This window comes from Pelophylax lessonae, assembly GCF_965119305.1.
Source record: "Pelophylax lessonae genome assembly, chromosome: 4".
NCBI classification, from domain to species: domain Eukaryota; kingdom Metazoa; phylum Chordata; class Amphibia; order Anura; family Ranidae; genus Pelophylax; species Pelophylax lessonae.
In genome coordinates, this window is record NC_138771.1 from 540,468,214 (window position 1) to 540,481,225 (window position 13,012).

Below are 13,012 nucleotides of genomic sequence, written 5' to 3' on the forward strand. Positions count from 1 at the left end.
CGGTGACACGTATCTTCCGTCGACCACGGATCCATGTTCCCTGCCACAATATATATATATATATATATATATATATATATATATATATATATATATATATATATATTTTTTTTTTTTTTTTTAATTAGTAAATGAGGATATATTTTTCTCATAGTTTTTTGTCTAATGAGAATCCAGAGGTCCATGCAGTAAAGTACTGGCCACTGTTTAATCGAGTTGCATTTTATACGATTGCTACCTGACCAGTGGCGGCTGGTGCTCAAAATTTTTGGGGGGGCGCAAAAAGAAAAATGTAATAGGTATTGCTTCGCGCCAAAAAACGCAGTAAAAAAATTGCGTGACTTTGAAGCTGTGCCCCCTTCAATGCAATGAACACTGTGCTGTGCCCCCTTCAATGCAATGAACACTGTGCTGTGCCCCCTTCAATGCAATGAACACTGTGCTGTGCCCCCTTCAATGCAATGAACACTGTGCTGTGCCCCCACAATGCAGAGTTCAGCGTGCATGCCCCTTTCAATTCAGAGCGCCACAGCATTGTCCCCAATCACTGCAGAGCGCCACAGCATTGTCCCCAATGATTGCAGAGTGCCCACAGCATTGTCCCCCAGTGATTGCAGAGTGCCACAGCATTGTACCCCAATGATTGCAGAGTGCCACAGAATTGTACCCCAATGATTGCAGAGTGCCCACAGCATTGTACCCCAATAAATGCAGAGTGCCCACAGCATTGTACCCCAATTATTGCAGAGTGCCCACAGCATTGTACCCCAATGATTGCAGAGTGCCACAGAATTGTACCCCAATGATTACAGAGTGCCACAGAATTGTACCCCATTGTACCCCAATAAATACAGAGCGCCTCAGCATTGTACCCCAATAAATGCAGAGCGCCACAGAATTGTACCCCAATGATTGCAGAGTGCCACAGAATTGTACCCCAATGATTGCAGAGTGCCACAGAATTGTACCCCAATGATTGCAGAGTGCCACAGCATTGTACCCCAATGATTGCAGAGCGCCACAGCATTGTACCCCAATAAATGCAGAGTGCCCACAGCATTGTACCCCAATGATTGCAGAGTGCCACAGCATTGTATCCCAATAAATGCAGAGCGCCACAGCATTGTACCCCAATAAATGCAGAATGCCCACAGCATTGTACCCCAATAAATGCAGAGTGCCCACAGCATTGTCCCCCAATAAATGCAGAGTGCCCACAGCATTGTCCCCCAATAAATGCAGAGTGCCCACAGCATTGTCCCCCTTTTAATGCAGAGTGCCCACAGCATTGTCCCCCAATCAATGCAGAGTGCCCACAGCATTGTCCCCCAATCAATGCAGAGTGCCCACAGCATTGTACCCCAATAAATGCAGAGTGCCACAGCAATGTACATAGTTACATAGTTATATAGTTACATAGTAAGTGAGGTTGAAAAAAGACATAAGTCCATCCAGTTCAACCTATGATGTGTGTGTGTGTTTACTTTTAACCGTACATTGTATACCCCTGTATGTTGTGGTCTTTAAGGTGTCCATCCAATAGTTTTTTGAAACTATCAATGCTCCCCGCTGATACGACCCCCTTAAGCACTTTAAGGTTAAACCGCCTTTCCTCAAGTTTTAGTGAGTGGCCACGTGTCTTATTGTATCTCCTTTCTCTGAATAGTTTGTTCCTTATGCTAGGGTCGCCAGTACAGTATTTGTACATTGATATCATATCCCCCCTCAATCGTCTCTTCTCCAGAGAGAATAGGTTCAGTGCTTGTAGTCTTTCCTCATAGCTGATGTCCTCCATTCCCCTAATTATTTTTGTTGCCCTTCTCTGGACTTTCTCCAGTTCCAGCACATCCTTCCTGAGGACCGGTGCCCAGAACTGGACGGCATACTCCAGATGTGTGTCCGGACCAGAGTCTTGTAGAGCGGGAGAATAATCTCTTTATTTCTGGAGTGAATCCCCTTTTTTATACAACCCAGTATTCTGTTGGCTTTGCTTGCGGCGGCTTGGCATTGCATGCCACTGCCAAGCCTGTTGTCTACCAGTACCCCCAGGTCCCTTTCCATCCTAGACTCACCCAGAGGTTCCCCCCCTAGTGAGTAGCTTGCTTTCTGGTTTCTGGCCCCCAAGTGCATTACTTTACATTTTTCTACATTAAATCTCATCTGCCATGTAGTTGCCCACCCCGTTATTTTGTTCAGGTCTGCTTGCAAGGTTTCCACATCCTGCATAGAAGATATTGGCATGCCCCCCAATGTACCCCAATAAATGCAGAGTGCCACAGCAATGTACCCCAATAAATGCAGAGTGCCCACAGCATTGTCCCCCATTTAATGCAGAGTGCAGCGTGCGTGCTCCCTTCAATTTAATGCACTTTCCTGGCGGCGGCGGCGGCGGCGGCGGCGGAGAGTTCTTCCCTCCTCGATCCAGTCCGTCCTCTCTGCGGCGGCGGGAAGGAGAGCGGCTTCTCCCTCGTCCTCCGAGCGGCGGTGACGGTGAGTGACTGACTCACGCACCGGCACCGCCCCCATTGTGATGTCAGGGATCGGATGTCCTGGATGATGATTGGTCCAGGCTGGAGACTGGACCAATCACAGCCAGGATATCCTAAAGTGGGGGTGTCCAATCGCAAGGACTTGCGATCGGGTTACGCCCCCAGAAGACTGCCGATTGGCGCCTCTTCTGGGACGTAACCCCACCCCCCCCCCCTAGCCACCACTTCCATTACAAAGGCCGGCGAACCCAATTTTTTTTTGTAAAACTTTATTTGTTCGCTTTGTCATTTTTTTTTTCTTTTTTTTAGGGGTAGGGGGGTGGCGCCCTGGCGCCCGCTATGCACGGGCCGCCACTGTACCTGACCCCAAGATTTATAGTGGTAAACTAGAGTTAGTTAATTCATTTTTTTTTTTTTTAAAAGGAGGAACAACATTTCTGTAAATATTACTGCAACGAAACAGAACAGCAAATAACACAATGATAATTACATGGCGCATGGATTACTAAATGTTGTGCAGGCTGTAATTGTTTTTAAATTGTTTAAAGAGATTAGAATTATAATTTTTTACTTAGAAAAGTTATGCATGCATTCAAATAAGAGGCATAACTAAAAATTTCTTGGACCTGGGAATAACAGACAGGCTAGTTCCTAAAAAAAAAAAAGAAAAAAAGCCAGATCTGCTATATCAGCCCCTTGAGAACAAAGCTAGTTGCCCCAACATAAGCCATATCTGCTGATTCACCACAGTTTTGGGTCTGACTCACTTAGAAAGCCAAGCAGGAAGCATTGTATAACTGGCAACACAGGTATTTCTGTAAGGACAGGCTGCATTAAAGTTTAACCACTCTTATTATTGGGCATGGAAGCATAGTGGTAGTCTCTAAAGCCTCGTACGCAAGATCAGATTATCGAACGATCTTTCGTCTGTTTTTTGTTGCATGCTAGTCTCATATAGAATGTAAAGCGGTTACTTTCATACGAAAATTCTTGTACGACAGAGTTGAATTGTTTTGTATGTGTTCTTTCGTTTCTGAGCATGCCTAGTCTCGCTCTTACGATTTTTTTCGGACAAAAACTGTACTAGTTAAACGGAAATCGGACGTTGTGTTGACGTACAATAAAAATTTTATAGCCTGCACATCCAGTTTTTGTGGTCCGAAAATTCGTAATCGACTGTCAAAAGCACTATACTAGCAATTTGAAAATTGGCAGATCGTTCGTCGGACTAAATTTTACTTCCAATTTTCGTATTGTGTGTACGGGCCTTAAGTCTAGTTCAGACACACTCCTCTACTCTTTAAGACACTCCACCTAAGCAGACTAAACAGCGCTGTTAAAATGTTGTTAAAATATGGAAATACTGACTTTTTTTTTCAAATACCAGCAGCTGTACCCTCTATCTCCATCTCTTACTCATTTCCCATGGCCAATGAGATGTAGAGCAGTGACACATAACTGTCACAGGAAGGACTGAGGTATCTTATATGTATGGTTATGGACAGCCAATACAGGTGTAAGGGGCAAGATGGCTGTACCTGATAGGGGAGGGTAACTGGGACAGACTGGAATAGGGTATTTGATAGATATTTATGCATCCATGCTTTTTTTTTTTATAACCGGAATAACCCATATTTGGTAGCAGTGTCTGTAAATACTGGCAAAATCAAGTTTTGGGCCCCTTTACAATCATGAACAAGTGCATTTTCGGGTGCTGAGCCCATTAATTTTAAATAAATTGGCAGAGCACCTCAGCATGCACTAAAAAATGCACCTACAGGATTTTTAGCAATCCAGCACACCAAAACACATAGTATGTGCATTGTGGCGTGCTGTAGCCCAGGTATGTTGGCAGCTACCGTATGTGTTGGGTACTATTGTAAATGAATAGCAGTGCAATGCAACACACATACAATAGTACTGTACAATAAAGTATATTAGAGTAATCTGGGCTGCTGATAGAAATCACGGGGCCCCGAATAGCCTACCTGACAGGGTCCCCATTCCTCCAGAAATATTGAATTATATTTTTTGCTTAAATGCAACGGATAGGGTTGAGCGAACACCTAGATGTCCGTGTTCGACGGGTTCGGCCGAACTTTAAAAAAAAGTCCGGGTCCGTGTCCCGGACTTTTACCGAACTTTTCCCGGACACCGAACCCCATTGAAGTCAATGGGGACCCGAACTTTAAGGCACTAAAATGGCTCTAAAACACCAAAGGAAAGGGCTAGAGTGCTGCAAATGGCAGCAAAACGTAATTAAGAGCATGGCAAGTGCTCTGCAAACAAATGTGGATAGGGAAATAACTTAAAACAACAAAAAAAAACAGAAAAATAAAACAATGTTCTTCTTCATCTCTGAAGGACGAGGCCCATATGGAGTAGGAGGGAGGTTGAGGTGGTGGTGGATGTGGCGGTGACTAGACATATGCCGGTTTTCGGTAATTCGATATATCGCGGTATTGCATAGCCACGGTATTGTTATTGTGGCATTTTTAAAATACCGAGTTTCCCTGTCAAGTCTGCCTGACTTGTGAATTGATACATTTCAGTGAGCTGGATGACTCATTCACTCACTCAGCTGAGACCCGGTTCACACTCATGCGAGTGCCGGGTTCGCATGTAATGTCGGAGCGCACTGCTCCGACATTACATGCGATCAGCTGTGCGGTGCGAGTTTAGCCATACAGTTTGTATGGCTAAATTCGCATCGCACCCGGTGCAAACACGCACAGGAGGCATTTTTGCAGCCGCATCAGGATCGGATCGCACAGCGGTTCACACTTGTGCGATCCCATCCTGTGCGAACTGCACGATCGCACTGCGATATGCGATCAAACTGGGGGTGTCGTTAAGATTACATTGACACCCCCAGCGTATCGCATATGGCAGTGTGAACTGCCGGGGGTGCGTGTGCGATGCGGGAAAAGGCTGCGAATTCGCAGCTTTCCCGCATCGCAATAGTGTGACCCCAGCCTAACACCTTTCAGCATTAAGTCTCCTAACTATAAACAAAAATGATTACATTTGTATCTTTTCCTTCCCTCTGCCAGGGAGAAAGGAAGTTTAACCTCTTAAAGACTGGATCTTTTTCTGACACTTGCTGTTTGCAAGTTAAAATCAGTTTTTTTTTTGCTAGAAAAGTACTTAGAACCCCCAAACATTTTATATATTTTTTTAGCAGAGACCCTACAGAATAAAATGGCGATTGTTGTAATATTTTATGTCACACTGTATTTGCGCAGCAGTCTTTCAAACGCAATGATTAGACTTTAATGAATAAAAAAAAAAAAAAAAACGTAACAGTAAAGTTATCCCAATTTTTTTTTTTTTTGTTACACAGAGAATCGTGAGAGAATCGTGATCTTTATTCCAAGCTAAAAAATCGTGATTCTCATTTTGGCCAGAATCGTGCAGCTCTAATAAATATATATATACACACACACACGCCTAGCAGCCCACATTACATTATTATATAGCCATCAAGCAGTGTCTGGCCTACCTGGTGATGACTGGTCCTGGCGCTCTGATCCGATGGCCTGGTCTTTAAAGGGGCAAATCCTTGCGATCCAGAAGTGGTTAAACCTGCAGGAGGACCGGTGTTTTTATCTATTAATGACTTTACTATTGCTTTAGGCCTGGTTCACATGTATGCGGGTTGGTGGTTCACATGTATGCGGGTTGGCGGTTCACATGTATGCGGGTTGGCGGCCCACATTTGCACAGGCATAGCAGCCCATTGATTTGAACGGGCTGCTATGCCCTCATTTTCCGCAGAAAAAAGGTGCATGCAGCATTTTTTTTAAATTCAGTGGCCTTGAAATCCATCCTGCTTTTGCACCATGCGACTAACCTGCAGTTCCTGCTCTGGCAAGCTTTCTGCATTTTTTGTATACGTGGGCACGGCATTTAAAAATAAACAGTTTGCGTGTGCAGCAACGGCAGGTAAGTCGCATGGTGCAAAAGAAGGATGGATTTCATGGCCACTGCATTTTTTTAAATTCTGCATGCACCTTTTTTCAGCTGAAAACGCAGGCATAGCAGCTCAAGCCCATTCACATCAATGGGCTGCTATGCCTGTGCAAATGTGGGCCCCCAACCCGCATACATGTGAACCAGGCCTAAAGCAATAGTAAAGTCATTAATAGATAAAAACACCGGTCCTCCTGCAGGTTTAACCAATTAATGACTTTACTATTGCTTTAGGCCTGGTTCACATGTATGCGGGTTGGGGGCCCACATTTGCACAGGCATAGCAGCCCATTGATGTGAATGGGCTTGAGCTGCTATGCCTGCGTTTTCAGCTGAAAAAAGGTGCATGCAGAATTTAAAAAAATGCAGTGGCCATGAAATCCATCCTTCTTTTGCACCATGCGACTTACCTGCCGTTGCTGCACACGCAAACTGTTTATTTTTAAATGCCGTGCCCACGTATACAAAAAATGCAGAAAGCTTGCCAGAGCAGGAACTGCAGGTTAGTCGCATGGTGCAAAAGCAGGATGGATTTCAAGGCCACTGAATTTTAAAAAAATGCTGCATGCACCTTTTTTCTGCGGAAAATGAGGGCATAGCAGCCCATTCAAATCAATGGGCTGCTATGCCTGTGCAAATGTGAACCACCAACCCGCATACATGTGAACCAGGCCTAAAGCAATAGTAAAGTAATTTATAAACAACACCTCCTTCAGGTTTAACCACTTCTTGACCACAAGGATTTGCCCTCTTAATGACCAGGCCATCGGATCGGAGCCGAGCGCCAGAACCAGTTATCACCAGTTAGGCCAGACACTGCTTGATGACCTATTTTAGGCCTGGTTCACAGAGTCTGTACTGACTGACTATATAATAATGTGCATAAGTGAACCAAAGCCCCTAAATTCAGCAATGAAATTGAAGTGAGGTGGAAATTTAATAATTTAAATTTAATAATAGAATACCGTGATAATACCGTATACCGTGGCAAAACCTTAATCAATTAATCGCAGCATGAAAATCTGATACCGTCACAAGCCTAGCGGTGACATAGGCGTGCGCACAGGGTGTGCTGGGTGTGCCTGGGCACACCCTAATCACCTAGGGCACATAGCATTGCCAGTGAGGAGATGGGAAAGATCTCCCTGGGACCTGCTCTGCTCTATTTCTCCTTGCCTACAGGTACATGGCCCCGATACATTACTCTCCCTGCTGGCAAACACATGCATGTGTATTTCAACTTTGGGGTGCACACCTTAATGCAATAGGCTGCGCACACCTATGGGCGGTGTAGGTGGAAGCGGCGGTGGAGGAGGACCAGGGCCGGATTAACAGCATCATGGGCTTGGTGCTGAGGATTTTGAAGGGCCTTAAGGGCCGTGCCTTGCCATGCACCCAGAGGAGGAAGGGTGCAGCCATGCATGCCTAATTCAACATGGGATGCTGTCTCTGAAGCCCATAAACACATCCATGCATCGCCAACTGTCCCTCCTTGTCCGGCCTTCACGCTGTGTGGGGAGGTTCTGAGGGTGCTGCCTGGGGAAGCGAGCATAGAAGCCAGACTTCTGTGTTTACAAGTGACAGAAGAGCGGTAACAGTGAATATGGCCAACCCGGGGCCTATATAAAAGGTAGGGGCCTGGAGCTGCAGCTCCAATAGCCCCTACATTAATCTGGCCCTGAGGAGGAGGACGAGGTAGCCAACACTGCTTCTTTTCAAAAATTTTAAATGAGGGTACACCCCAAAAGAGTGAGAAAGAGCAAAAATGGAACAATGGGTGGGTAAGGTCGGTATCCATTGCTATTCTGCATAAGGTACGGAAAAGTCCCGTGGGATCCATGCCTGGTTCATTTTAATGAACGTGAGCTTGTCCACATTGTCTCTGGACAGGCGGCTGCGCTTGTCTGTTATAACGCCCCCAGCCGTGCTAAATACCCGTTCAGATAATACACTGGCTGCAGGGCACGCCAGCACCTCCAAGGCGTAAAGGGCAAGCTCAAGCCATGTGCCCAATTTGGAGACCCAGAAGTTGAAGGGGGCAGACCCGTCATTCACTACATGTAGGCATGTGCACACATACTGCTCCACCATGTTGGTAAAATGCTGCCTCCTGCTAAGACGTTCCATCTGAGCTGCTGGTGCTGCTGTTTGTTGTGGCGTGCTGACAAAGCTTTTCCACATTTCGGCCATGCTAACCCTGCCTTCTGAGGTGCTGGCGGTGCCCTGGTTGCGTTGGCGACCTCCTCCTCCTCTGCCTTGTGCTTCCACTGTGGCCCCGCTGTCAGATGGGAATGCCAGCAGCATGGCGTCTACCAGCGTGCGCTTGTACTCGCGCATCTTGCGATCGCGCTCCAGTGAGTGAATTAAGGACGGTACGTTGTCCTTGTAACGGGGATCCAGCAGCGTGGCCACCCAGTAATCAGCACAAGTTAGAATGTGGGCAACTCGGCGGTCGTTGTGGAGACACTGCAGCATGTAATCGCTCATGTGTGCCAGGCTGCCCAGAGGCAACGAAGGGCTGTCCTCTGTGGGAGGTGTATCGTCCGTGTCCTCTGTATCCCCCCAGCCACGCACCAGTGATGGCCATGAGCTGGCCTGGGTGCCACCCTGCTGTGAACATGGTTCCATCTCCTCCTCCAGCTCCTCCTCCTCCTCATCCTCCTCATCCTCCAGAACTGTGCCCCTGCTGGACAATTGCGTCCCTGGCGTTTGCGTGTGCAGGAACCCACCCTCGGAGCCCCTTGCGAATGACTGCCCTGAAAGCCTTGGAAATGTTACCTCTTCATCCTCCTCCTCCTCCTCATCCTGTGCCACATCCTCTTCCATCATCGCCCGAATTGTTTTTTCAAGGAGGCATGGAAGTGGGATAGTTAAGCTGAGAACGGCGTCATTGCCACTGGCCATGTTGGTGGAGTACTCAAAACAGCGCAACAAGGCACACAGGTCTCGCATGGAGGCCCAGTTAAATTAAATAGCGGAATAGAAAATATGATCCAAAAAAAGTGTATGTATATCACACGTACACAACCACACTGGGCCCCAATTACTATTGTTTGTACCCCTAAAAGGCTAGATGAGGAGTAGGGGGAGTATGGAACAGGCAGCACCCTCAAACCTTCAGAAGTATGAGATGAACCCCAACAACTTGGAAAGGTGGATCTCTCTCACACGTACCGACACAGACTATCCCGCAATTCAATTGATCCTCAAAGGTTTTTATTGAATAGCGGAATAGGAAATATGATCAAAAAAAGTGTATGTATCTCGCACGTACACAACCACACTAGGCCCCAATTACTATTGTTTGTACCCCTAAAAGGCTAGATGAGGAGTAGGGGGGGTATGGAACAGGCAGCACCCTCAAACCTTCAGAAGTATGAGATGAACCCCAACAACTTGGAAAGGTGGATCTCTCTCACACGTACCGACACAGACTATCCCCCAATTTAACTGATCCCCAAAGGTTTTTGATTAAATAGCGGAATAGAAAATATGATCCCAAAAAAGTGTATGTATATCACACGTACACAACCACACTGGGCCCCAATTACTATTGTTTGTACCCCTAAAAGGCTAGATGAGGAGTAGGGGGAGTATGGAACAGGCAGCACCCTCAAACCTTCAGAAGTATGAGATGAACCCCAACAACTTGGAAAGGTGGATCTCTCTCACACGTACCGACACAGACTATCCCGCAATTCAATTGATCCTCAAAGGTTTTTATTGAATAGCGGAGTAGGAAATATGATCAAAAAAAGTGTATGTATCTCGCACGTACACAACCACACTAGGCCCCAATTACTATTGTTTGTACCCCTAAAAGGCTAGATGAGGAGTAGGGGGGGTATGGAACAGGCAGCACCCTCAAACCTTCAGAAGTATGAGATGAACCCCAACAACTTGGAAAGGTGGATCTCTCTCACACGTACCGACACAGACTATCCCCCAATTTAACTGATCCCCAAAGGTTTTTGATTAAATAGCGGAATAGAAAATATGATCCCAAAAAAGTGTATGTATATCACACGTACACAACCACACTGGGCCCCAATTACTATTGTTTGTACCCCTAAAAGGCTAGATGAGGAGTAGGGGGAGTATGGAACAGGCAGCACCCTCAAACCTTCAGAAGTATGAGATGAACCCCAACAACTTGGAAAGGTGGATCTCTCTCACACGTACCAACACAGACTATCCCCCAATTTAACTGATCCCCAAAGGTTTTTGATTAAATAGCGGAATAGAAAATATGATCCAAAAAAAGTGTATGTATATCACACGTACACAACCACACTAGGCCCCAATTACTATTGTTTGTACCCCTAAAAGGCTAGATGAGGAGTAGGGGGAGTATGGAACAGGCAGCACCCTCAAACCTTCAGAAGTATGAGATGAACCCCAACAACTTGGAAAGGTGGATCTCTCTCACACGTACCGACACAGACTATCCCCCAATTTAACTGATCCCCAAAGGTTTTTGATTAAATAGCGGAATAGAAAATATGATCCAAAAAAAGTGTATGTATATCACACGTACACAACCACACTAGGCCCCAATTACTATTGTTTGTACCCCTAAAAGGCTAGATGAGGAGTAGGGGGGGTATGGAACAGGCAGCACCCTCAAACCTTCAGAAGTATGAGATGAACCCCAACAACTTGGAAAGGTGGATCTCTCTCACACGTACCAACACAGACTATCCCCCAATTTAACTGATCCCCAAAGGTTTTTGAATAAATAGCGGAATAGAAAATATGATCCCAAAAAAGTGTATGTATATCACACGTACACAACCACACTAGGCCCCAATTACTATTGTTTGTACCCCTAAAAGGCTAGGAGTAGGGGGAGTATGGAACAGGCAGCACCCTCAAACCTTCAGAAGTATGAGATGAACCCCAACAACTTGGAAAGGTGGATCTCTCTCACACGTACCAACACAGACTATCCCCCAATTTAACTGATCCCCAAAGGTTTTTGATTAAATAGCGGAATAGAAAATATGATCCCAAAAAAGTGTATGTATATCACACGTACACAACCACACTAGGCCCCAATTACTATTGTTTGTACCCCTAAAAGGCTAGGAGTAGGGGGAGTATGGAACAGGCAGCACCCTCAAACCTTCAGAAGTATGAGATGAACCCCAACAACTTGGAAAGGTGGATCTCTCTCACACGTACCAACACAGACTATCCCCCAATTTAACTGATCCCCAAAGGTTTTTGATTAAATAGCGGAATAGAAAATATGATCCCAAAAAAGTGTATGTATATCACACGTACACAACCACACTAGGCCCCAATTACTATTGTTTGTACCCCTAAAAGGCTAGGAGTAGGGGGAGTATGGAACAGGCAGCACCCTCAAACCTTCAGAAGTATGAGATGAACCCCAACAACTTGGAAAGGTGGATCTCTCTCACACGTACCAACACAGACTATCCCCCAATTTAACTGATCCCCAGAGGTTTTTGATTAAATAGCGGAATAGAAAATATGATCCCAAAAAAGTGTATGTATATCACACGTACACAACCACACTAGGCCCCAATTACTATTGTTTGTACCCCTAAAAGGCTAGGAGTAGGGGGAGTATGGAACAGGCAGCACCCTCAAACCTTCAGAAGTATGAGATGAACCTCAACAACTTGGAAAGGTGGATCTCTCTCACACGTACCAACACAGACTATCCCCCAATTTAACTGATCCCCAAAGGTTTTTGATTAAATAGCGGAATAGAAAATATGATCCCAAAAAAGTGTATGTATATCACACGTACACAACCACACTAGGCCCCAATTACTATTGTTTGTACCCCTAAAAGGCTAGGAGTAGGGGGAGTATGGAACAGGCAGCACCCTCAAACCTTCAGAAGTATGAGATGAACCCCAACAACTTGGAAAGGTGGATCTCTCTCACACGTACCAACACAGACTATCCCCCAATTTAACTGATCCCCAAAGGTTTTTGATTAAATAGCGGAATAGAAAATATGATCCCAAAAAAGTGTATGTATATCACACGTACACAACCACACTAGGCCCCAATTACTATTGTTTGTACCCCTAAAAGGCTAGATGAGGAGTAGGGGGAGTATGGAACAGGCAGCACCCTCAAACCTTCAGTATGAGATTGTGTTCACTGTACCCCACAAAGATTGAGTTCACTGCACCCCACAATGATTGTGTTCACTGCACCCCACAAAGATTGTGTTCACTGCACCTCACAAAGATTGTGTTCACTGTACCCCCCAAAGATTGTGTTCACTGCACCCCACAAAGATTCTGTTCACTGTACCCCACAAAGATTGTGTTCACTGCACCCCAAAAAGATTGTGTTCACTGCACCCCAAAAAGGATGTTGTTCACTGCACCCCAAAAAGGATGTTGTTCACTCCACCCCAAAAAGATTGTGTTCACTGCACCCCACAAAGATTGTGTTCACTGCACCCCAAAAAGATTGTGTTCACTGCACCCCAAAAATGATTTTGTTCACTGCACCCCAAAAAGGATTTTGTTCACTGCACCCCAAAAAGGATGTTGTTCACT